The following is a 26,152-nucleotide window of genomic DNA, read 5'->3' on the forward strand; positions in this document are numbered from 1 at the left end:
CTGTGTGTGTGTGTATGTGTGTATGAACACGGTGTGTGTTTCTGTGAATATATAAATACATATATGTGTTATTCTAACGTCAACCCCAGCTTTGTGCTTGAGGCAGTCTATGTGTGGTATCTGACAGACAGTCTCGGTTAGTTGCCCTTGAACTCACTAACTAGGTCATGCGGGCAGCCTGGCTAGTGAGCCCTAGGAATCTCTGTGTCCCTACCTCACCAGCACTGGGATTTTAAATATGCTCTACAATGTCTAGCTTTTATACGCACGCACGCACACACACACACACACACACACACACACACACACACGCTCTTAAGTTCCCGGAGTTGAACTCAGGTTCTCACACTTGTGTGGTAAGCTCTTGGTGACAGCCACCTCCCAGCCCCTCTTTGGATGGATGACCTCTAATGAGCTTAGATGAAGCTTAGTCATGAAAGGGCCCCCCTGCCCCTTACCATCTGCATTGGTCAAGCCCACGTTTGCTTTTCGTTTGAGCAAAATTATTGCAACATTCCCGTTTGATCTTCTGTGAGTGTACCATTCCATGGATGCAGTCAGAAACCGTGGACATTTTAAATATTTTCCTTTGGAAGTTGATTTCTCTATGTCTGCTCCAAAATAGGCAAAACAAAACAAACAAACAGAGAAACCAAACAGCATACGGCCCTTAGACCCTGTCTCCCCCACCTCCCACCCAGATGAACTTTTCCCCTAAGAAGGCATTTCAGAACTGGAAGAGAGTTTTTAAATAGTCTACACACTTATGCTACAAAAATTCAGCGGGGAGCATGTGCCTTCCTGAGGTCCGGTGACAGCCTTTCTCGATTGTGATCGGTTCAGTGGAAATCTGAGCCCCCTCCACCAGCTGTGCCGAACCCAGCTCCAAAGTCTCAGGTTGCTTTGGCAGAGAAAGCCCTGCTCTGTTGCTACCACAGCATGTGGGGGTGACCATGTGGGCATGGGCGGGGCTGGGAAGCTTGAGCTGGGTGGTCCTGTTCCCAAGGCAGGTGGCACAGTCCCCAGGAGAGGGAAAAGTCTGAGCCAGGCTCCTGGACATTCTCCGGGTTACAAATGTAGTGTCTTCCATTTCTCAAGGCCCTACCGAAAAATACCAAATTCTGAAGCCAGCCTGGACGCTGCCATGACTTGGATTCAAGCTCAGACTAGGCAGTCAGTTGTGTGACATCAGGCCAGTTACTCACTTCTCTGGACTTTACTCCCCAGTTTGTGAAACCAGAATGGTGATAAAAATGTACTTGGAAGATTAAGCATGGGAATCATTTCCAGGCTCTCAGGTCAGTGCCTGCTCCGTAGCACTGAGCCATCCTACCTCCGTGACAGCCTCCCTCCCGCCCCGAGGGGTACACAGAGCTTTCTGTTTTATAAAAGAGACTGGAGCTTTAAGTCACCAGCTCAGCTAAGACCCCTGGCCAGAACCCCCAAGCCATTTGCATCGTGCTCTCACAGAGCCTCATCCAGATCAAAATAACGTGCTAGATCTCCTTCTTGATGCTAGCCGATTGTATCTGAAATAAATAGCAGTATGTCAGGATCTCCCCGTAGCTAACGTTACTGAACTTTCCAAAATCCAAGTTTTGTATGCTCGGTGATATTAGGAAGACATATGTGTATACACACACACACACACATACAATTATGCTTGTTACTGTGTAGACACTTAAATTAACTTTGCGCCTGGGGTGGGATATGCTACTCATAGTGGTGAAGGCCCTCTGCAAGCTTCTGCCTTACGTGATGCAGATACTTTTAAAGTAAGTAAAAGCTATATTTTCAAAGTAAAAGACTGAAGCAAGTAGCAAAACATTACACAGGAAGGTTTAAATATATGTATCAGGCAAAATCAGAAGAAACAGACAAATGTGCAGATGTATATTAATAAAGTGTAGAATCAACACTAATAAATTAATTTACAAGTTAATATTTGGATTATCTAAGTGACTGGTTATCAGTTGTTTGAGAAAAATGTTGAATTTTTCAGTTGTTGGATGATTTATGCACACAGTGCTCCCAAGAATCAAGTGAAACTATTTGTATACATAGGTATGATATTCTTCAAACTCCTTCTGTGTTTTGAGCTTCACTGTGCAGATGGAATCACTACCCACTCCCAAAATAAACAGTCAATAAGTACAAGTTGGCTATTGTTGTCCATGGCTCAGTCAGGCTGTTAATTTGGTTGATTGCTAGATATGGCCCAGTAGTCCAGAGGTGTGGGGGCATTGCTTTTCAGCAATTGACACCAGTGTTGTCATGGATAAATCAGGAGCTGTGTGTGTGTGTGTTTGTGTGCACGTGTGTGTATGCACAAAGCCTTTGGGCACATTAGAACGACTTTCAGCAGTAATGCAAAATGGGAAGTAATTGGGTTGAGGTGCTCCTGGGATATTAGTGGCGCTTCGGGCAGGAAATCAGGCATTGGAAAATAAATGACAAATTAGGATGCATAATCTCTTTATTGTGAAGCGGATGCCACAGCAGAGGTTCATAGCACATTAATAAACACCAGTTAATGCAAGGGAGACCTATTCTTGAAACTCGAAAGAGCCATCAGGGTGCTTTCCCAAGCATGGGAGTTTGGAAGCTGGGGAGCTGGGTTAGCAGGTGAAAGTGCTTGCTGTCCATGTGTGAAGAACTCAGGATCCCCATATGAGCATATGGAGAATGGAGGCCTACCTGTAGTCTTAGGATGTGGGAGGAAAGCCAGGGGTTGCCTGAGCTTGGCTGCTCTATTGAGAGTGACAGAGAAAGATGTCTCCGACCTCCACAGACATGCTGGCATATATGTCCACACACATGTACCATGTATGTGAACATACATACATAGTTTACCAAATAGTTTCCCCTCTAGAGCAGGCACATTGCATCTGAAACTAAAGAACAAAGCTATGATGCCATCATAGTGTTGGAGCCCAGATGGACACTTTAATCTCCACCTGCCTGACTGTCTCCAACAGACTCAGGACAGGCAGGACTCAATGTTTCTCCCTTTACAGAGGTTACCTAAAGGTAGGTGCAGTCAAGTGACTGGCCAAATGCTGCTCAGTATTGGCAAGGAAGTTAAACCGTAATTTTCAGGCTTCAAAACTTATATCCTGTGATCTCATATCCCCATCTATGTCAGAATAAAAATCGATATTACTTGTAATTATGTAACATAAATTTTCATCTCTCCTGAGGTGGGACTCATATCCCTGGTCTGCAAAATTACAAATGGAGCTAAATTTTCAATTATTAATATGGTACTGATTGTGCAGTTCTTCCTTTGCTGTCCTTGATGACACACGGCATCAGGAAAGCTCCTTCATGTGAAAACTCTGACCCACGCACGGCTGAGCCACTTTGTGTCCAAAAGTGTCACTCAGAAGGCTAGCATGGCTGCCACTGCTCAGATGTGCTGACTCTTGGCTGGGCGTGTCATGTGTTCACCAGGCACAGCTGTCTGAGTCATGGGATTCCTAACCGAGCATCTCCAGGACACCGCTCACGGGATCCTTCAGTGACTCAGTGCCTGCCATAAAGCCTTCCAAATAGACTCTGGTTACTCTGCTAGCTTCTGCCACGCTGCGGTGAGCACTTGTGTGCGGTATTTTGTCTTAGCTTACATGATGATCTGCAATTGTCCTAGTGTTTATGATAAAGGTGATGTTTTGCACGTGGAGTCCTTTCTGTTTCCCTTGTTACCGGCCCTTCCCTTGGAGCTGTCCAGTATAGGTCACAGGCACTTTATGCTTGTTGGTATAGACTTTATGCTTATTGACAGAGAGTTCTGGGCTAATCGTGACCTGTCTTGTTGGTTTGCATCAACCTGCTGTCACATCAGTAGGGCTGAGTTCACTGAGAGGTGGGAGAGAGTGGATGGTGTCCAGCCAAGGCCACAGAGGAGAGCTGTGGAAAAGTCATCTACCAGGAGAAGGCTGGACTGTAGCTCAGTGGTTGAGCACTTGTTCAGTTTGTCAGAAACACCAGGTTCCATCCGCAGCAAAGAAAATGAGAGGTTGTCCTGAGATAGAAACAGCGGGGTTTGGTGATTACGTGTGAGCTAGAGTTGTCATGGTTTCTAAGGGAGGAAAGTTACATTGCAGAAGACAAAACAGCACACAGCAAAGAAGCCCGCGGAGGAAAGGAACTGCTCGTGGAGACTGAGCCTCCGGGGTAAAGTACGCTTGCTTTCTCGGCTGTGTGTGTTATCCAGTCTACTGTCCGAACAGTGATCTCTCAGGCATTGAATGATGGCGCTCTCCTCCCCTCCCCAGTAAGGCAAGAGGAAAGCTCCCCACTCGGTGACTAAACAGGCATCATCTTACTTATTTCTTTGACCCCAACTTTGAACACAGAGCCCAGTTCACACAGAGACACATCTCAGTGCCCCATGGAATTTCGGTTTTCTACTGGATCTTTAGAAAACATGGAAATACATTCATTTAGTATTGTTTTGTAAATCCCATTCTTTCTGACTTTAAAGAAACAAGTTGAAGGCAGACAAGGTTAAAATACTGGGTTTTAGTTCTTTGTCTAATTCCTTTCTCAAGCATATACTTGAATCCTTAGCTGGGTTGTTTCGGGCGAGAGCAGCCTTGGGTAGTTACTCTGTGGACTTTCCTCAGGACAATCTAGTAATGTTTTTACTAAATAGCCTGTGATCTGGTGGCGGATAAACAGTGGAGTCTCTGATTTAATGACCCCCCTCTTTGACAGTGGCCTGCCCTGTGCCAGAGCCAGCACCCTGGGCCCTGCTTTTGTTCGATATTTCCAAGTACTACGACAAAACTATTTACATTTTGCCTGAATAGCTTAAACACCATTTTAGAAGACTTTAGATTGCTTTTGAACATATTTGAATGCATCTTTAGCCATCGCTGGGCTTAAAATGGAAACCCTTTTTTCAGCTTATCTGTATTAAACACCTGTAAAAATCAATGGTACTGTATTTTTTTTCCTTATAATGCTCAGTCCCTTTAACTAATGCCAGAAATAATGCACAATTTATTCTAGTGCGTTCTTTCCCCTCTGCCTGGTGTTCTCTGGTAGGAAAGTGGCATAGCGTGGAAAAACTCACTTCTGCTGACTTAATGGTAAAATTACCCAGCTGATGTTGAAATTCAACCAATCAGAGCCTAATCCTCAAGAAGAAATTTTCTATCTCCCCTTCTGATTATCACCTGTCTTCTTCATAATGAATATGCAGAAAGTTTATTTGTTCTGAAGCATAGACATACATAAGTGACCGATAGGGCAGGTCAGAGTTAACTCAGGATTTTTTTTTTTTTTGAGCTTTGCTATTTTCCTCTAAAGTCAGAAGTCATTACGTTCATATTGAAAGTATCGAGTGATTTGTCTGAGCTTTGTGTCAAACCAAGATTCGTGTGCTCTCGCCCATTACAAATGTGGAAGATTGGCCATTTTATGAGTTAGAATAAAAAATATGATAATAATGTCTTTTCATCATCATAAAGAGATGATAATGACTAAATGAAATATTTATATTATCTCATTTTATTTGATAGGTTCCACCTTCTCCCACACAAAACATTTCCTCAAGAGTAACCATCGCCTTTGATTTAAAAAAGAAATCTGGGTAGAATTAAGGTTCTCCCTGTCCCCACAGCTGGTTAATCCAGTGTCTCATTTCTTTATTGCTTTATTCTCTTAATTCTTTTTGTTTTTGCATGTGCCTCTCCAAAGAAAACCTATGAAATCTGTACGTTCAAGGTTATGCATAAAAGCTTGATATTTAAGTTTTCTTATTTATATTATATTTGTGTTTTTCCAAACATTGCTTTTTGGAAATTAGTGTTAATATGCATACATTTATATATATGTGTGTGTGTGTGTGTGTATAGACACACACACACATATATATACATGGATACATACATGCATGCACATACACACACATTCTCTCTCTCTCTTTCTCTCTCACAATTCAAACAACCAGAAGTAGAAAATATTTGGAAGAAATGATGTCTATCCTCAACATATGCAGAGATTTCTCCCCCTTTCTTTAGCCCCTGAACAACACAACAAAAGACAGGTGCTGAGTTGGCTTTGTTCTTAAAGTGCATAGCAGGAAGGATGTAGGAGTAGATAGTAGGCTATACATGGTTCTAGACAAATACAATATTTTGTATGGGAACCTGAGCATCCCTAGATCGTATTCCCTGGGGACACTGAGACACCTGTACATACAGAAAGGCACCCCCCATGATCTATATGCTATATTCATTTTGTCAGAGTCTTTGAACTGGAGGTATAGCTTGAAGGAGAAAACATGAACTTAGTAACATGTACAAGGCCCTGGGTGCAATCCCATAAGAAGGATGAATGTGATTGGCTTTTATTTTCTAAACAGAAATGCTTAGGGAGACAGATTTTATATGTCCAACATGTAGCATACTTACATCATAGAGAATACATATGCATGCACACACATAGGCATACAACACATATGTGCATGCACATACAAACAAACACACGCACACATGCAAACTTGTGCACACACACACATTTGCACAGACAGGTGGCCGAGAGTCTTCCTCCCCTCTACTGCTGGCCGGCACATCCCCCCTCCCCCCCTTGTTTTGATCTACTGCTTGCAGCTTTCCAGGCTGTGCCTCTAAGATGGTTTCTTCTCCTCACGAACTAGCTTCCCTTACTCTCAGCTAGACTTTTCCTGGGATTTTACTTTTGCTTGAGCCTTAAGGTAGAAGAACATCGGCCAGAAGTGACCAGAAAGAGGGGACAGATATATCTCCATGGCGGAGACGTCAGTGCATAACCTGTAGTCTCTTCTGCAAGTCTGGGAGAGGAGAGCGGGTGACGTGGCTGTGCTGTGTGCTGTTTCACGCTTCTCTCACCTGCCTGCCTCTCAGTAAAAGCTTCAGGCACACAGCGAGGTCATCATGTTTTTGTGTGAACTACCTGTTTCTTCTCCTACCCGCTTTCCATCTCTTTCTTCCTCCTTGCCTGTGCTGAACACACCGAAGTCAAAGAAAACAGGCGTTGTCCAGTTTGTTCTGACTTCAAGAGATGTTCACCTCTGTGGAAGGTGGTGGAGGCAAGCTGAGAATCCAACTGACATTTTAACAGCATGTCTGTGGGGACTGCTGCTCCCTGCGGCTCCAGGCTGCTGCCTCTGGCCCTTCTCAACAGGTGTCTGCGGACTTTGGTGCTGTGCACCTGGCTGGATGGACAGATGGCATAGTTTTTGCTTCAGCACCTGTTTTTTTTTTTTTGCAGGATATATTCAGGTTTGCTTGAAACCAAAAGAAATTATTTCGGCAGGGTTTCAGGCTCGAAAGACAACAAACTGTCCTGTGTTCTAAACATCCAGCTTTGCTGGAATTTTCTCCGTGCTTCAGGAAGGCGTTTTGGATTTGGCATAAGTCTGTAACAATGCTGTGGTGTTCTGTTCATGTCCCTAGTACAAAATTTCAAATGATAGAGACTGAGATAGAGACTGAAGTCATCGGTATGCTTTGTAGACTGGAGATAGGTATGACTGTAGTTTCATCCATCCACCACTGTGTGTGTGTGTGTGGGGGGGGGGGTTCTGTGTTGTGGGGGGTGAGTTTCTGTGTGTGTGGTTTCTGTGTGTGTGTGTGTGTGTATGTGTGAATGTGGGTGGGTTTCTCTGGGTGTGGGGGTATGTGGGGGTTGTTTCTCTCTGTGTGTGTGGGGTTTCTCTGTGTCTGTGTGTGTGTGTGCATGTGTCTGTGTGTGTGTGTCTGTGTGTGTGCAAGAGTCTGTGTGTGTGTCTCTATGTGTGCTGACACCTACATGTGCTTTTCTGTCACTCTCACAATGCAGCCAAGTCCTTGCTCAAGATTTTAATGCAATAAAAAATAAAGCATAAATTAATTAATCACGTGTAGTTGGAAGGAATGGGATTTTAGAGCCAAAATTAGTTGCCCAGCTTTGGTTGAATTATTGCTTCTAAGTCTTGTTAGCTGGCTAACATTAGTATGAAGTTGTAGGTGGGAAAACAGCACCTGCTTTGTGGGGGTTGCCACAGACATCATAAGGTAATGTATAAATTTAGCATAGCCCCTAGTAGGTGTGTATGTAACTTCGTGGGAACTAGGGCAGTGTCTGACTGCAAAGAACTGCTCGGCTGTTTCTTCCCCCCCCCACATCCCTCCCTCTCCCTTTCTAACTGTCTTCCTTCCCCTTAGAGAAGAAATCTACGGAGACAAAACTGGGTGGCAGAACTGTATGATGTGACACTAACCTCTTGGCACTGGCATGATGAATTTGTTGGTAGGGCAGCTGCTTGCTTTGCACACAGGTGGGCTTGACGTGAGCCCCAGAAGTCATACACTAATTCCCACACGGTAGCTTGCTCTGTAACCTCAGTGTGGAGAGCTGGAGACTGATGAGTCCTGGGCTCACTAGTCTGCCTATCTGTTCAGGAGCTGTGGTCTCCAAAGAGACTAATGGTATTTCCATCAGAATGGCGCTTGAGGTTTCTCTCTGTCCTACACAGACACAGACACAGACATGTGCTTGCGCGTGCGCGCACACACACACACACACACATGCACATCATACATATACACCACAAACCCACACCATGACTCTACACCACACACACACATGCATGAACATCATACATACACACCACACACACACACACACACACACACACACACACTGAAAACAAACATGACTCAATGTTCTCTCTGATGCTTTACAAACCAATGGTGAGATTAGAACCTGGTCAAGGAGAAAATGATGTTGGAAAGGATTGCGCCTAACCCTGACATCATAGTCTCATGACTTAAAATCTGAGATCCACTGACGCTTACTCATTAGGACCGACACGCATCTATAGGTCTGGCAGTTCAGTTCTCCAGCTGGGTCATTTTATGTGGACTTTGTCCCACCTTGTTGAGTAAGTGGGCCTCAGAGTCGGTGGCTTTTCACGCTATGATCGTGCGTTAGCTTTGGCTCAGTGATCACATCCAAACACCAAGAATTCCAAGTTTTCTTGGCAGTACAGATCCAAATACTTATGGTGTTTATTTGGATGTCTCTCTTAATTCTACTCACGAGACATTGCCACAGAAAGGAGCCCGTTTCAGTCCTTTGGGGCTGGTATGTAAGGAGTGTCATCTTGGGAGATAGGTGTTGGGTAAACACGTATCTGAGATCTCGGTCAACATAGTCTTGTGAACTTTTGATTCTTAATTGGGCATCTGACATCTATTAGTCCATGGCCAGCCACAAATTTAATAAAGTTTTTTTGTTATCTAACTAGTTAACATACATAGCCCTTGACTATAATGGAGCCTCTGGCTTTTCTGGCATTATGAGGGAATCATAATGTAGCTGGAACATACAACTGGTGCTTGTGCTTCATGAAGCAAGCTTCTTTCTCAAGCATTTATTCATTTATTTAACTATTTATTTATTTATTTTGTGTGTGTGTGTGGGGGGGGAGCAGAGAGCAACTTTCTGTGGAGTCCATTTTCTTCTTCCACCTTCCAGGGATTGGGCTCAAGCTGTTAGGTCTGTGCAGAAGTGCATGGCCTGCTGGGTCATAGTACAGGCCCTTTCTCTCACTGCTGGAAACTGCTCCAGTATGGCTGTAAACCAGACATAACCATCCTCCGAAAAACGGAAGAAAAGAATTCCTAAGCAAAATACGCATGGATTTCTCATAGAAAGAGTAGGATGCCTGGAATCAGACAATGAAAACTAAGGGGGCAATGCTAGAAGCTTCTGTCTTGTTCTCCAGGCCAATCACTACTAAACCGATCATTGCAGGGGACTCAATGACTGAAGGCTGCTTTGAACTTGATTTTTAATAGTCTGTTACTGATTGAAGGTCTCCCAAAAGCCATTACAGTTCAGGAAACATACAGAACTGGCTCCTTCATCAAGAGCATGGAACTTGCCCTGCTGTTATGATCAAGAACCCCCACAGAACTCAAGCTTTTGCAGATTGGATTTCTGTCCAAGCCCACAGGGTAGAGGGCATGCTTTCCCTCAACAGCCCAGGGAGGGAAAGATGATGGCATCATTTGATGAGTTTCCTCCCCAATATACAAGACTACAACAAAAAGACAATACCTGGATACGATTCCCAGTCTAACAGAGTGCTGCCCATGCCTTGCGAGCTCCCCAAAGGATGGTTTAACTCAATGTGCTTGGAGTTTCTTATATCTGAGTTTTGTCCAGTACTCTGTTCCACTCCCTGAGCAATATCACACACGGGGGCAGGATGAAAGTGAGTTGGATGGCCCTGCAGCCTGGGCAGCGCCAGTGACCTTGTGGCTGAGTATTAACTTGAAGTAGTGGAATTAAAACCAGCTATTCTTCTGCATTGTCAGGCCTTGCATTGATAAGCACAAAGAAAAGTAAATAAAAAACACCTATTTCAAAACCTCCCCTGCAACCTTTTTGTTTTATGACAAAAGAGAGTTAATTAACATACTTGTGGTAAGCAGCCTTCCCAAACTCATGCTAATTATGTATTCTGTTGACCGTGACTCCAGTCATACCGTAATTGGCTTGCAGTAACATGACATTTCAAATCATCTCTTGAAATTACATCAAAAAGCCAGCCTGTTTTGTTTTGATAGGGGAACAATCAATTTGATAAGTGGTAACACAGCTCATTGTTTCACATTAATTAGACTAATTGCTGCATGTTAGCCTCTGAAATAGACAGAACTTGGAGAAGACAAAGGCTGTGGCCTTTAGCATGCAATGTGTGCAACGGTTCCACTTGCCTGCACATCCTGGAGATATGCAGAGAGCGGAGCTGGTAGGCAGCCTTGCAGGGAGCTGGGCTTCACAGTGGTGTAGTGCGTTCTGTGGAATATACAGGCTTTCAGTTAGAGCACCCCGGTTCCCACGACCCCCAGAGGGACAGGAGAATGGCCCCAAAGAGAAGCTATTGTCTAGCAATCTCTGCTTAAGATCTCCCAGGCACCCCGTTTCCGTTTCCTTCCAATCGTATGTGCCCTTGGGTTCCTGCTGGAGATGTCCAGGTTTGGATTCTTTGTGGTATTCTGGACATAAACGATTTTAAAAAAAAAAGTCTATCACAAAACAGAGTCCAAACAAAACCAAATGCCTAAAAATAGAATTCCTTTTTTTAAATTTCCAATTACAGAAGTAGACTATTTTAATCCGCAGAGATGAGGCTGCCTGTCTTTAGAGAGCTCTTTCCTTAGCTATCCATTTGATAGAGCATACCTCGGATTATTCTCGAGCCTGCCAATTTGGCCAAATTGGACAGCGTCATGTTCCTGACAACAGCACATGTCAATTTCAACTGGCAGCCAAGAGCATTGCACTTGTGACCCGCCTGCGCTCCTGATGCTCACAGCGGTGGATGCTATCCTGTTACTGGGTGTCTGATGCAATGGAACAGAGATCTTGTCCAAGGAAGAAGCATCTAGCACTTAAAAAAGAAAGAAAGGATAGAACAGTTGCTCTGGCTCTGAGGCTCTTTGTGGTTTAGTTATCCACTGGGCTCAGAACCTTCTTTGCTCACTGCTGGTCCGGGTAAACCAGAGTCTGGTGGGTGTGTCGCTACCCATGTCTTCAGTATTTTACCTGTAAAGTGGGGAATGACTCTCCACGCCTGGCCCCACAGTTACCCGTCGCCAAGTTCAGTGAGTTTAGATGGTCTGTTCTCTTGGTTTGACTTTGAGATCAGAGACAAGTTTCAAGCAACTGACCGTGCTATCAGGGAGCACATTGATTCCTGGGGAATGGAGTTCTCACATCCGTGCGTGGTACGGGAAGGACTCTCTCCTCTCCAGCTTCCTCAGCTGCACTGAGAGTCCGCACTGTCTTGAACAGGAAGGAAGGCGACAGCAGACAAAACTGACTTCCCATTAGACACACAGCGGCCTTACACGCCCCAGAATTGTGAGTACGGTGCCTTGCCATGGGCGCATGCTAGTTGGGCTTTCCTTGGAGTTGGAGAGGGAAGTTGGGAACCTGGCTTAGGAAACGAATGCGAGACATGTAGAGAATGATTGGCTTCTGCGCATGAAGGCAGGGATGGGGGAAAGGGCGGTGTACAGACAGCCACACCAAAGGACGGCGTTTCCATTCCTCTTTTTATCGCCCCCTCAAAGGGACGGACCCTTTGCAAGAACCTGAAAGCACAAACGCGTGCGGCAGATTTAATTTGGTCATTTTGAGTGTGTGTGTGTGGTGTAGCAACTAGCAATGCAATGATTGCTCTTACAAGTTAATAAATCTTCCACAGCCCTTTAAAAGAAACGGGGCTTTCTGATTTAAGTGTGCAAATGTGCTGATTTCCCTAATCCCAGGGTTTATTCAGAAGGCAAATGACAAGGGATGGGGTGTGCCAGGACTGAGACCCCTAAACATGCAGATTCAGGGTGAGTTCCCTTTGCCTCAACACAAGCTGGAAGCTACCCTGCCCCTTGGGCAGTCAAGTTCCACTCCAGGCAGAGAGAACCATTCCCAGTTAGGTGAGAGTCAATCTCTGGCAAGTTTGGCAGCCAACCAAAGGTCTTTAGGCCACCCCGTGCTCCACCTGAATGAGATATCGACGAGACATGGCTAGCCACACAGAGTGGAGGGACTAGATAAATTAATTAATTAAATTGTCAAAGCACTGACAAATTAATTCTCAGTATTTGAATTGAGATCCATTGCTCAGCAACAAGGGGAAAGCACCAGTTCTTTGGTGTGGGGCGGCTGGGAGCTGGCCTTGAATGCTGCTTTCTCTCTCTCTCTCTCTCTCTCTCTCTCTCTCTCTCTCTCTCTCTCTCTCTCTCTCTCTTAAAAGCGTCACTGGGGAATCAGGAGTTGGGTGGAAAGAAAGAACTGACAGGTTATTAACCTGTGTTGAATCTTTCTGGCCAGTTATTTATTTAAATTCCAACTGGCTTGGTCCTGCTTGCTTAGTTAGGAGAAGGGAAAAGATCTGAGAAAACAGGGTACATATAAAAAAGAAAGACATAATGTAGGAAACGTGTTTAAATGGGCACAGTTGGCAGGGCTATCAACCACATGGTGATTACAGACACAGGCCTGCTGACGCCAAGGGCTGGAGGGGCACCTGGAGCCCAGGGAGCTCTGCCAACCTGTCCACCAGCAAAACAGTGTATGTGTGGGGGGTGTACAAACAGGATGAAAAGTTTTCAAGAAAATATTATGAAGTTTTAGTAAATATTATGACTACCAAGTTGATATTTATTTGCTTCTAAATGGGAAATATAGCTTTCACTGAGGGCCAGAGATTGCTTATCTTGCCTTAGTTGATAACAGGGTGGAGGTGAGGTTGTGCTAGGGACCCACCAGGACCTAAAGACTCATGCTGAGCCTTTGTCTTAAAAACTGTGAATCAAAGTTTGTAGAAGACATCAGGGGCCACTGTGAGGCCTGGAGATTGAACAAACTTAAAAAACATAATCCGTTCTCCTGTATAATTTCTCATTGGAATAAGAGAATTTCTTTTTATACCTGTGTTGAATAGAGACAGTTCTGAGAGGACCCTCCCCGACATCACACCACATCCCTACCATCCATACCACATCCCTGCCATTCACACCACATCCCCGCCATTCACACCACGTCCCCGCCATTCACTGTACATCCCTGTCATTCACTCTACATCCCTGTCATTCACACCACATCCCCACCATTCACACTACATCCCCGCCATTCACACCAAATTCCTCCATCACACCACATCCCCACCATTCACACTACATCCCCGCCATTCACACCAAATTCCTCCATCACACCACATCCCCGCCATTCACACCACATTCCCGCCATTCACACAGCATCCCCGCCCGAGGCCTTACGCAAAGGATGCATGGGAATTGACGAGGATGCTGCACTGCAGTCCTTCATGCTCCAGGGATGGCACTGTTGCTTTATATTGCCAGCTGCCGACACTAGAGGCCATGCTGACCTGATCTCATTAAGTGGTCCAGGTCTTGAACTATGGTAATCCCCTGCCTCAGATGCTCAAGTGCTAGGCTTATGGACTTGAACCACACCACCTGAGTCCAGTTTTTCACTCACTGCTTTGTTAGTACAGACCCTCAAACTGATCTCAAAGAATCTGGACCTCCATGATCCAGACAAAGGCAAGCCCAAGGAAATGGACTCACCCATGCATAGATTGCTACTGAGCATGCCTAGTGACAGAGCTTAGTGTAGCATGCACAGAGACGATTGTCTTGTCAAGGCTGATGATACCTAATTCCACACACGAATAGAGTATTTTCCCCTCAGTAATGCTTTACCGCTCTTAATTTTGGTTTTATATTGATAAGTGCTTTTTAAAAATGCCTAGACCACATAATTGCTAAGAAAATTAAATAATTACAAAGCTCCTTGGGAGGTGCTTAGCAAATACAAAGTCGTTTGTGCTTACATTGTCCCTTGTGAAAATGGCGTGGTGATCATCAAGTGATGACCATGCATAACTAAGGAGAGGTATAGATAAGCACCCAAAGTTTCCCCGTAATATTCTTAGGGCCTAACTTGTGGATATGCACTGACCCCAGGGGCCTCTGGCCACATGCGTGTAAGGGCTTTCCATCCACAAACTTCTGGAAATGGTTAGTGAGTTTTAGACTAAGGGGTCTTACAAGTGTGTGTGTGTGTGTGTGTGTGTGTGTGGTGTGTGTGTGTGTATGTGAGAGAGAGAGACAGCCAGCCAGCCAAATATATTTGAGAGAAAAATTGCCATACATTTTTTCTATTTTCTTTTATTGAAAATAGATCTTTTTTATATAATAAATTCTGATTATTGTTTCTCCTCCCACAGTTCCCCTGAGATCCTCCCTATGTCCCCTCCCATCCAAATCCCCAGGGAAACTCCATTGGAGAAAACTAATTTTACCTGTGAGTAGCTCTCAGTTGGAGACAGATTCTGGGTTAGGGATGGGGCCTTGTCTCAGTTCTCTCAGGGACTGGGCCACCTCTGGCACAGATCCCTGCAAGCCCCATGACTTCAGACATACTTTGGTCCTGCTGTGCTGAGAAGGTCTTGTTTCCTTGGTGTCCTCCATCTCTTCCTGCTGTTTACATTCTTTCTGCCTCCCCTTCTGCAGGGTTCCCTGAGCCCCAGGAGAGGGATTTAATGGGGACTTCCCATTTAGGGCTGAGTGTCTCTCACTCTCCATACCTTGTCCAACCCTGGGTCTCTGGATTTGTTCCCATCTATTGCACAAGGAAGCTTCTCTGATGATGGCTGAGCGAGGCATTGATCTGTGAGTATAGCAGGATGTCGTTAGGAGTCCTTTCTGGTTATGTCCTTTAGCAAGACAGTAGTATTTGGTTTTATCTTAGACCCCTGGCCTATCTGGTTTCAGATTCTTAGCCATCAGAGCAGTGTTGGAGATGGATTCCATCTCATGGAATTGATCTTAAATCCAAGCAGATATTGTTTGGCTACACCTATACCATCGCACTAGCACTTCTGGCAAACAGTTTATCACTGTGGATCTGATTTTGTAGCTGGGTTGATATTTGTCTTTCTCGTTTGGTAGAGTGCAGAGTACCTTACAGTACCAAGAACACCAGTCCATAGGGGTGAAGGCTGTATATAGAAAACTGATGGAGGAGTTACTTTCATTTAATAAAGAAACTGCCTTGGCCCATTTATAGGCCAGCCCTTAGGTGGGAGGAGTAAACAGAGAGAATGCTGGGAGAAAGAAGCTGAGTCAGGAGTCGCCATGATTCTCCCACTCCAGACAGACGAAGGTTAAGATTTTTCCTGGTAAGCCAGCTCGTGGTACTACACAGAATATTAGAAATGGGTTAGATCAATATGTAAGAGCTAGCCAATAAGAGGCTGGAACTAATGGGCCAGGCAGTGTTTAAAAGAATACAGTTTCTGTTTAATTATTTTGGGTAAAGCCATGCGGGCAGCCGGGTGCCGGGGACGCAGCCCCGCTGCTCCATATTACAACAGAAAATGCTACATTTTTCACGTTCAGCCCACACATTATGTAACTGCCCCTCAATATAGCCATTTTTGTTCACATTTCCCTACTGTTTTCAAACTAAATTTGATTTGTGCATCTTGCGCTAACTATGGCAATATCAGACAGAGTAACTGGTTAGTCCCCCGCCCCCACTGTTTTTGCCTCTGTGGAATCCCATTGTGCTCCAGTGACACCATCATTCTTAATCTTCCCTTTCCCCCAAGCACCACCCCCTGGGAAGATGAATGTTCACCTTCCTTCTTGTCTACAGTTCCAGTTCCCTGCTTTTCCAAGCAGAAAGCACATTGGAGGGCTTTCGTCACCATCTTGCTATGTACCCGTTTGGATGTTTCTCCGCTTGTGGGGGAGCAAACTTTTTGAAGAGAAGTGCTTAGTAGTTTTCACGCCTTTGGCACCCTGCCCTTCTGAGGGTAGTCACTCTTCAGAAGGCACTAATACAAGGATATGAATAAACTCATGACCAGGACTGTGAAGAGAACCAGTCACTCATTTTGACTTCTTCATTTTAGAACTTATTTTTTTATTTTCTTATGTGGAGTATGTTTGAGTAACAGGATGACTCAGATGTATGAGATGGGAAAAATAGGATTGTCTTAGAGGAAGGAACTGGCTCCTAAATATAAGGAATTGGCAAATTGGGCTGAAACTGTGACTCAGTGGCGTAGAATCTGACTACCACGTGTGAGGCCCTGATCCTACAGACAGAAATGAAAAATAATCAATAACCTAATTTTTCAAAGTTAAGCAAAGGCTCTGCACAGACCCCTTATCAACACATGAAAATGGCCATCTTGTGCTATGGAGTTGACCTAGTGGGTAAATCACTTGCCATGCAAACACGAGGGCTCAAATTCAGCCCCTTGGCACTCATGCCGTCACCAGCCTGTAATCCCAACCATCGGGAGACAGAGGTTGGAAGTATTGAAGCGCTAGGTCCCCGAAACAAGCTGCCGGGCTAGACTAGCTGCACCAATCAACTTTGGACTCAAGTGAGAAACCCTGCCCAATATGTAAACATATTAATGCCTGACATTAACACCCCCGTGCTCATCACAGCACCCTTGGTAGTCCTCAAGAAATGAAAATAACCTAATGTCTATCCAAGGAAGATCAGAAAAAGAAAATGTGGTATGCACAGCTTGAGATATCAGTCAGTCTTTCATGACAGAAATGATGCCCTTGTATGAAGACATAGGTGAACCTTAAGGTAGACAGAGAAGCAGAGCTCCTTCTGCACAGCTCCAGTTCTCTGAGAAATGTGAATCATACCATGCATGGAAACAGGAGCAGCAGATGGTGGGACCCGGGGAAGGGAGAGGGAAAATGAGAAGGTGCCAATCACATGTGCCTATAGTTAGTAACGCCATCTTGTCCACTTTAGAATTGTTCATAGGCTTAGACTAGAGTGTGTGCTCTGTGGGGGAACCCTTGCTAGCATGTGCCAAGGCTTGAGTTCGATCTCTAGTCTCCATGATAAAAATCCATTAAGGTGATAGATTTCATGTTGTTCCCAAGATTTGGGAAATTGAAACAAACAAAAACAACCTGTGAATTGATGCAAAATCAAATGTGTGTCATAGAATACGTGAAATGAAACTCTTTCCTGACCAATTTGTTATTTGTGAAGACTGTTAAATTCTTCTTTCGTGGTCCTGAAGCATGTTTCTTTAACATAGGGCTTAACAAAATTCATGGGTTTATAATCTTTTAACACAGGGTCCCCTGAGAAAACAGAGAACCCCCATAGGGATGGGGGTGAGGACAGAGTGAAGGGGCTAGAACTCAGTAGAGTCTCTGAGTATGGGCACTTATCAGCCAGGGAGACTCCCAGCTCCCACTCATCCTCAAAGGAGCCTCAGGCCCAAAAGTAATTAAAAACCCCTGCTTTGGTATTTCTATTCAAGCAAATGATGCTTCTTTCTTATTAAAATAGAACCCGGTCTCTAATGACTTGTTATTGAAGAGATGCTTTCATGCCTTTTAACAAGCACCTTTTGTCACCTGCTATCCAGAGAAGTGCTTCTGAATCGCCTCAAGTGTTGGTTGATGTCCTTTTCTCACTTTTAAAAGTGAGCTGTGCTACACAGAGAAATCCTGTCTCAAAAAACCAAACCAAAGAAAAGCTAGCTGCGTTTTTGTCTTCCTTGTCTCCCCTGTGTTTTAGTGGTCCCAATACTTGAGTGTGTAGCTGTATACCAGAGAAGGGCAACTGGGGGAGCCAGCACTGCCCTGGGTGGAGTGTTGGTCTGGCGTGATTTTTGCTTCCACCATTGGTGAAGTGATTGGAGCATGGAAGCCAGATGTTAATGGTCTTCCCGAATGGGCTAATAGCTGCGTTGCAAGATGGTAAATTTTGGCGCAATTATCTGTTTGTTTGTTTTCCGTTTGAATTTACCTGTAATGTTAGCTCGTTTCCAACTGAACTTCTGGTCAACCTTTCCTTTCAGCAGTTCTCTTTCCTTCTTTAGTTCCTGTCCATTTGATATGCTGAAGCCTGTCTCTTCTCTCACCTGATTTAACATATTTCCACTTACAAACATGGGAAGGTTTTGAAGGGGATACTATCTTTTCCAGAATAGTATAGCAAGGATTCTCTGTGTTCAGATTTCACATCTCTGGTTTAAATAACTGCAGTTTCCAAACTCAGAAAAAAGGCATGTTTGTTCTGAACATGTACAGACATTTGCCCATGTCTTAGTCCCTCAAGAACACAGGATGATGATTGTACTACATTTTATTTTGTACCTGTCTGTGATATATTTTATTTTGTACCTGTGTAATCTAGAGATTGTTGAAAATACAAATGAGGGTTTCATAAACCGTAGACAGATATTTTGGCATTTTATAAAGGATTCTAGAATTCTTGAACTTTCAAATCTTCGATAGGCCTGACACCAATCTCCAGGCGACATCAGGAAACCTGGACATGGTTCTAGGGCTGCATATATTATAATACAAAGTTACCCAAAACAAATCGTTTATAGTAGTTGTGGATAAATTCATCCTGCTGAAGGAAGGTCCTGGACTGCTCCTGTTTTGGTGCTTGTCTGTGTGTATGTTGAGTGTGTTGTGGGAGGTACTGGTTGAAGCAAAGTTTTGTTCTCTTGTGATCAGAAAAGGTTTTACTGACAGGAAACACCACTTTCCCTGCCTCTTTTCTAACGTTACACATTCCTCATTCCCTTTCTTTAGATTCTTGCCAGGACTGATCTGAAATGTCATTTATGACTCCTATAATCTTACGTTCACTCTTATTGAGTATGGATTAACCTCGAGCCCTGGGAAAGGATCAAGGACTCAGAGGATGTGACTATGTGGCTGTTTTCTTTGTTGTAGATACATTCATGTGTGTGTGCCTGTGCATGCACATGTATGTGTATTCAAGTAGATGCACGTGTGTATTTTATGTATATATGTGTATGTATATGCACATGTAAATTTATGTACATATGTGTATGTATGTGTGGAGTACAGAGGACAACATCTAGTATCCTCTAGGAACAGCTAGTTCCTCAGGAGCCATCTGCCTTCTTTTAGGGAACAGGGTTTCTCCCTGGGACCTCATCTGGGACTGACTAGACTGGGTAGACTAGCCAGTCAATGAATCCCTGCCACCTGATTGCTTGTGTGGCTAGAGTTGGGGTCACACATATACATCAGCACACTTGCTTTTTCTGTGTGTGTGTGGGGTGGGGGATTCTTAGAATCAAACTGGGGTCTTCATGCTTGCAAAACAAGTACTTTATTGAGTCTTATCCCCAGCCCACCAGATCCATTCTTAATGCTTTGAAATTCTCTGTGAGTCACAGTCATTATGATGGTGATGGTGACAGTGACCTCTATGTCCTTGGGAGTCACATTAGCCAGGAAGTTGTGTTTCTGAGTAGTAGAACATTTATCTAGGCACATGAAGCCTTAGGATCAGTCCCTAGTACTGCAAAGCTAAACCAGAACAACAGGCAAAAGTGGAGACCTTTCTGGGAAGGTCTTCTTTGACTCCCTAGCAAAATTGGATGCCAGCATTGTGGGCTTATGAATCCTCAGGTCATTTGTCCTTATTTATTTATTTATTTATTTATTTATTTATTTATTTATTTATTTATTTATGCAGGTATGGGACCTGACACACGCCAAAGAATGAGTTCTTAGAAAGAATGCATGCCTGGAGCAGAGACAAAGGGAGATCTGGAATCAGTTGAAAATTGGGAATCTGAGGTCTACTGATTTGAAATGTGACTGTTCTGTGTACTTAGAGGATTGGCATGAGTTTGGGAGCAAAAGCAACTCTCTGCTGCATAGTGGAGATATTTATCACACACAGCTGTGGGGAGGTGGGCAGGAGGGGAGGGACAGGTGAAGCATATCACGCTGATATACTGACTTTTAGAGGAATGAGATGAGGACACACCCTGCCTTTGTGGTCGTGCTCCCCAAACTTATAAAGTTGGTCTAATCATTAGGGGGGCAATGGTCTTAACAGAATCAACTGAGAGTCTGGCTTTCAGTGTTGGAAACTGTAGATGAGTAGGTGCTAGACTTATACCTCAAGCTTGGGAGAGGGGAGTTAGGAAAGGGTTCGTTCAAGGCTTAACATATTAAATTTTCTGCTGCCTTTAGGGTAGAGCTCAAATCTTTGGGAGGCAAATCTTCTCAAGTGGCGCAGGAACCAGGCTAATACTCTGGAAGAGAAGTCAACTGAACCCAAGGCCTTGCTTGTACCACTACATTGTGTTCTTTTGTCCTCTTCCTTTGTCCTCGTTTGTGTGTTGTTTCTGTGGTAAAGCACAGACCAAAACCAACCTCAGGAGGGTTTATGTCCTCCTACCCATCTAGACAACAGCCCATCACAGGGAAATTGTCGCAGGAGCCAAGGACAAGAACCTGAAGGCAGGAACTAAAGCAGAGGTCACGGAGGCCATGGGGTCATGATGCTTCCTGACTTGCTCCCTGTGGCTCACTCAGTCTGCTTCTTATGCAATCCAAGACCACCTGCCCAAGAGTAGCACCACTTAGAGTGGGCTGGATTCCCTCACAGCAATTATCAACCGAGCCAATTTCCCCACAGACACGTCCACAGACCAGACTGATCCAGGCAGTCCACAGTTGAGGTTCGCTCCTCCAGACAACTTGTTTGTGTCAAGCTGACAAAAATTACTCAGTACAACTTTCTAGTACTTTTTTTTTTTTTTTTTGGTTCCTGTCCTGGAACTAGCTCTTGTAGACCAGGCTGACCTCGAACTCACAGAGATCCACCTGCCTCTGCCTCCCGAGTGCTGAGATTAAAGGCGTGCACCACTACCGCCCGGCTTCTAGTACATTTTTAAGTGGGGACTGAGGGAGAGATGATTCTGTCTTGCTGACTTGAGGTGTCTTCTTGAGCTGTATCCAGACATCTATGGCTACAGTTTGGCGAGGGAAGACCAATTTTCTTTCCCTGAAGGGGGAAAGCTAAGATCTCCCAGGTTCCTGGTCTCTTATATCAGATCTCATGCACTGTAGGGGAAGCTGTTCCCTGGAAATGGTTATCTTCTTCGCTCATGAACTTGAACTATCCTTTGGTGAAACTTGGGGCTGAGCTTAGCCACTGCTTCTCTGCTTTCTCCTGTATGACTCCACTAACTTTCTCCTCAGGGAAGTCACTGTCTCAAAAATGAGCTTTGTTGGTAGGAAAATAGAAATACAGCTATGGTGGTAAATGCCAGCTTCAAGACGCACATCCCTAGGAGGACTCCCCATGCATGGTACTGAGATTATTTAACCACCTATGCACCATGTTTCCCCTTTAGGCGTACATTATTGAGGCTGGTGGATTTGGAAGGTCAAGTACACTATGAAGTTGCTATCATTAACTACAGCATGTAATTCCCACCTATAGGGGCTCAGACGGTGTTTGGTCCCTGATTCTCTGAAGCCTGTTTTATTAAATGAAATATACCAGGCACTCGGCGACAAGTTCCACATGATCTCACTCATATGTGGAATATAGAAAAGGTGATGTCATAGGCACCAAGAGTAGAACCCAGTTAGCAGACTTGGTGTGTATAAGAGGAGGGCTGGGGAAAGGTAGCTGGGTGAGTCCCTAGTTGTGCTGTGGTACAGCGTGTGACTGGTCGAATCAGAGGTATGCTGTATACTTCCAGAAGCCTAGAAGACCAAGCTGGAGATGCAGCTCAGCAGTTAGGAGCATGCACTGAGGAGAGGACCAGAGTTTAGCTAGCTCCTGGCATTCTCAGGCAGCTCACAGCCAATCGTAACCAGCTCCTTTCTGGCCTCCATGGGCACCCATACTCAATGTGAATGTGCCCACAACCAGACACATAATTAAAAATAAAATAAACTCTGAAGAAAAGAAAGAAGCCAGAAGAAAGGGGTTTCAATGCTTTTACCATAAGAACAGGTAGATATTTAAGAACTATGATTCATCTGGTTTGAGGGATAATAGTAAGTTACCAAGGACACTTAACTTTAGGTGTGCATTCTGTGAGTCATCGTGTTTCAAACTCTCCTGTCCCCTAAACCCAAGGCCTCCAGGAGTTGATTTCTTCCACACTTACGTCAGCCTTTCCCATCATGCTGTCATGTCTTAGCTCCTGGGCCAAGTTTCAGTTTGCAATCATGAATGCTGAAAAGGCAGGAGGCCAAGCTTCCCTAAAGTGTTCGCTCAACCTCATTGTAAATTTATATTGAACTCTTAATGGTGAGAGCATTAGAAAAATCGGAGTTTCTGAAAGGTGATCTCATTTTAGATTTTCTTTTCCCTTTTCCACATTCTGAGTTAAACCACATTAATTTTTTTAAATGCCTTAGTTAAGCCAGAAGTCTGGAAGTGTAATTGCCATTGAATTTACTTTAATGATTACAAACAGGAAGGAGATAGTCATTCATTCAGAAAATGGTTATTGGATCTGCTGTTGGCCTCAGTCCTTCTGCTCGTCCTAGAGGTGAATAAGACATGGCTTCTATCCTCAAGACCCCTCAGCGGGAGAAGGAAACCAAAATGGAAGCAGAAACCTGTAAAGAACCTTGTCATCAGCATTAAACTGCATAAAACTTACCTGAACACTCAGGGACTTCAAATAAGAAATACCCAAATCTTGAAGTGTCTGAGAGTCAGGACAGGTGGTTGTGTGTGGTCAGGCTTAGCTGAATGGTTCTGCCTAAAATTTCCCCTAAGTTACTAATAACAAACATCCAAAGCTTCTACAGGGCAAGGAGGCTGCTCCCAAGATCCCTTCCGTGGCTGTGAGCTGGAGGCCTCGGTTCCTTCCCACATAGTCCTGTCCATATGGCTGCTTGTAACAATAGCATCTTGCCTCCCCCTGAACAGGAGCAAATGATTGAAGAAAAAGAGAGAGAGGAGAGGGGGCTGCCAGAACAGGAACCAGCAACATTTTTATGACCCAATCCCAGAAGTGATATGTCAATACCTCTGAATTATTCTTTTGGTTCCAGAGATGACCCCTAGTACAGTCTTGGAAGGAAATCTGTGCAACAAGGGAAGAAGGAAAAAGAAGAGCTCATTGGGAGAAAATTTGAAAGCTATAAGAGTCTACCATCCAGATAGTATGCTATCTATCTGCTCAGTTTCTAAGACTGGCAATGAAGAAATGTGGTAAACAAAAGATCCAGATGTTAGTCAAGGTATTATTGCAGATGCAGGACAAAGAGAGTCTAAGACAGGGGTGGGGATGACTACAGGACAGAGGGTCCTCTGTTCAGAAGAGGGAGGGCGGCTGCACTAATGACCTCACAGTAGCCATGACAACATCACCAAGACACATGCAAACTGAAGCTAGATCTAGTCCCAACATGGAGATGGGAGGTGGGCATGAAGTTCCACCCTGAACCATGGATGGAGTATCAGGTGATAGATGTGGTAGATGAAGGATGGGTCAGTTTTCTTTAGGAGTGTAGCTCTTGCTAGGTTGCCCATGTTCCAGTGGAGGGCCACGCATCCAAGAATATATAGCCATACAAATTGTTCATGATGGGATAAAACAGAAGAAGACCCCAAGTTGGGTGAGTAGGGAAGGGGCGTGAGTCTGGCAGAAGATTGGGGAGAGGTTGAATATGATCAAAATATGTTGTAGGAAATCCTCAAAGAATAAATAAGACATTTTTTTTAAATGGAAAGGAAAATTAGAGCATTGTGGTGGACACAAATGCTAGATCTGGTTGAGTGCAGGGGTTTGCCACGTTGGCAGTTTGAAGTTCATCTGCTGCCACTCTGATTTTGCAAAGGAGACAAAAGCTATGGCTTAGGTTTTCTTTTCAGCAGGGTAGAGGGATGAAAAGAGTGGCTGTGGAATCTTGTGGAAGTTGCAGTGGAGTCAGCACGAGAGGCTAAATTGGAAGAATCAGCTGATACACTGTGGCATCAGAACGTACTGTCATTGAACAGATTTTCCTGGAATACCACTGCCTTAAAGCAGGGTTTGCTGGGAGCTAGGAAAACATTGGTGCATCTGTACCACTCCCGATTTAGACTAACGTGGCGTCTTCCATTGTATGTTTCTTCTCCTCTGTGGAACTGGAGATGTTTCTGTAATGTTTGATAAAACAGCATATATTCAATCTGGGAAAGTATTCCAGAATGCTCCATGTGTTTTCTTCATGCCCTTCCTCCATATGTGCCTCATGAGAGGTACCTGAGCAGATCCGTTTTTAACTTTCTATTTCTTGTGAATATTTGTCTTTGAAGCCATAGTTGGGAGCTGTCACACCCAAGGCAGCTTTTCTCCCCTGGCCTGCTCTATCTTAGTGCAGAGCTTAGAACTCTATAAAGAGTAATAGCTGTGGGACAGGAGAGAGTGGTCAGAGGTTAGGAGCTCTTAATGATCTTCTAGAACCCAAGTTCAGTTTCCTGTACCCACATGGGAAGGCTCATGACCACCTCCACCTCCAATTCCAGGAGATATGATGCCCTCTTCTGGCCTTCATGAGCATATGCATCCTTGTGCACACATATGCATGTGCATACACACATATTCATGCACACACATATGCTGTACATATGCAGATATTCGTGCACACACATATGCCTACACAAACACTCATATGCCTGTACATACACACACTGCATGCACACACATATGCAGATATTCATGCACACACATATGCACATACACACATGCATGCACACACGCATGCCTATACAAATACTCATATGCCTGCACATTCACATATGCATGCACATACACACATATGCATGCACATACACACATATGCATGCACAGACATGTATGCCACATACGTACATGTTAGTAAATAGGGAAATTTCTTTTCTAAAAGAAGAGTACTGTCTGGAGGGAGGAGAAGAAAGTGCATAGTTGCTGTTACTCCCACAAAATACCGGGAATGACTGACCTGTAAGGAGGAAGGTTTCCTCCTGCAGAATCTCAGGGCAACATGGGAGAAACTCTTGCCCAAGGAGGCCTCTTCACCTTCTTTTGGAGAATGGGAAATGGGGGAAGGAAAAGAACGGACCAGATCCTAACACCTTCCACATTCACCCCAATGGCATAGCTTCTTTCTGCTAAGCCCCACTTTCTAAATAGAAACAAAGGGTGTGCTTTTGTTTTCCAGCTGCCTATACCCAAATAATCATACAGAAACTATAGTAATTACAATGCTCTTTGGCCAATGTCTTAGACTTCTTGCTGGCTAGCTCTAACAATTTAACTAACCCATTTCTGTTAATCTGTGTATTGCTGCAAGGCTGTGGCTTACTGGTGTCACATGTTATTCCTTCGGAGGCTGCATGGCGTCTTTTTGACTCTGCCTACTCCTCTCTATTTCTGTTTGGATTTCCCACCTTGCTTTACTCTGCTACACCATTGGACAAAACAGCTTTATTCATCAACCAATTAAAGCACCACATATACAGTAGCACATCCCACATCACTCAAAGGTTCTACCATCTTCCTGTAGTTAAAGGCTGGTAAACAGACCTCTAACACATGGGCCTTAGGGGATGCATCTTCTACTCTTTAATGGCATTTCTACATAGACAATGCATTCCATTAATTTTATCCAGCTGACTCCAATGGGTCTAGGAAAACAGACTGAAATTGAGATTATTGATAAGAAGCACTTATGCGCGGGCATTAAAGAGACAAAATTGTTACTTATTTGTGGATTACCTAGCTCCTTTTTACTACTGGCTAAAT

The 26,152-nt window shown here is 44.3% G+C and overlaps 1 protein-coding gene across 4 annotated transcripts in view; it reads left to right on the top strand.

Annotated features, from left to right (window-relative positions):
* The window catches only part of Esrrg (estrogen related receptor gamma), a 559,413-nt gene that overhangs the window by 255,580 nt on the left and 277,681 nt on the right, over positions 1–26,152 (top strand). Inside the window, exon 1 of one of the 4 annotated variants that reach the window (XM_057769725.1) lies at positions 11,869–11,907. The exons of the other annotated variants lie outside the window; for them this stretch is intronic. The gene's annotated coding sequence lies outside the window, so the exon portion shown is untranslated. Of the gene's footprint in view, positions 1–11,868; positions 11,908–26,152 lie in introns of those variants that run through there. 4 annotated transcript variants of the gene reach the window in all.

Source organism: Chionomys nivalis, chromosome 5 (genome assembly GCF_950005125.1).
Source record: "Chionomys nivalis chromosome 5, mChiNiv1.1, whole genome shotgun sequence".
Taxonomy (NCBI): Eukaryota; Metazoa; Chordata; class Mammalia; order Rodentia; family Cricetidae; genus Chionomys; species Chionomys nivalis.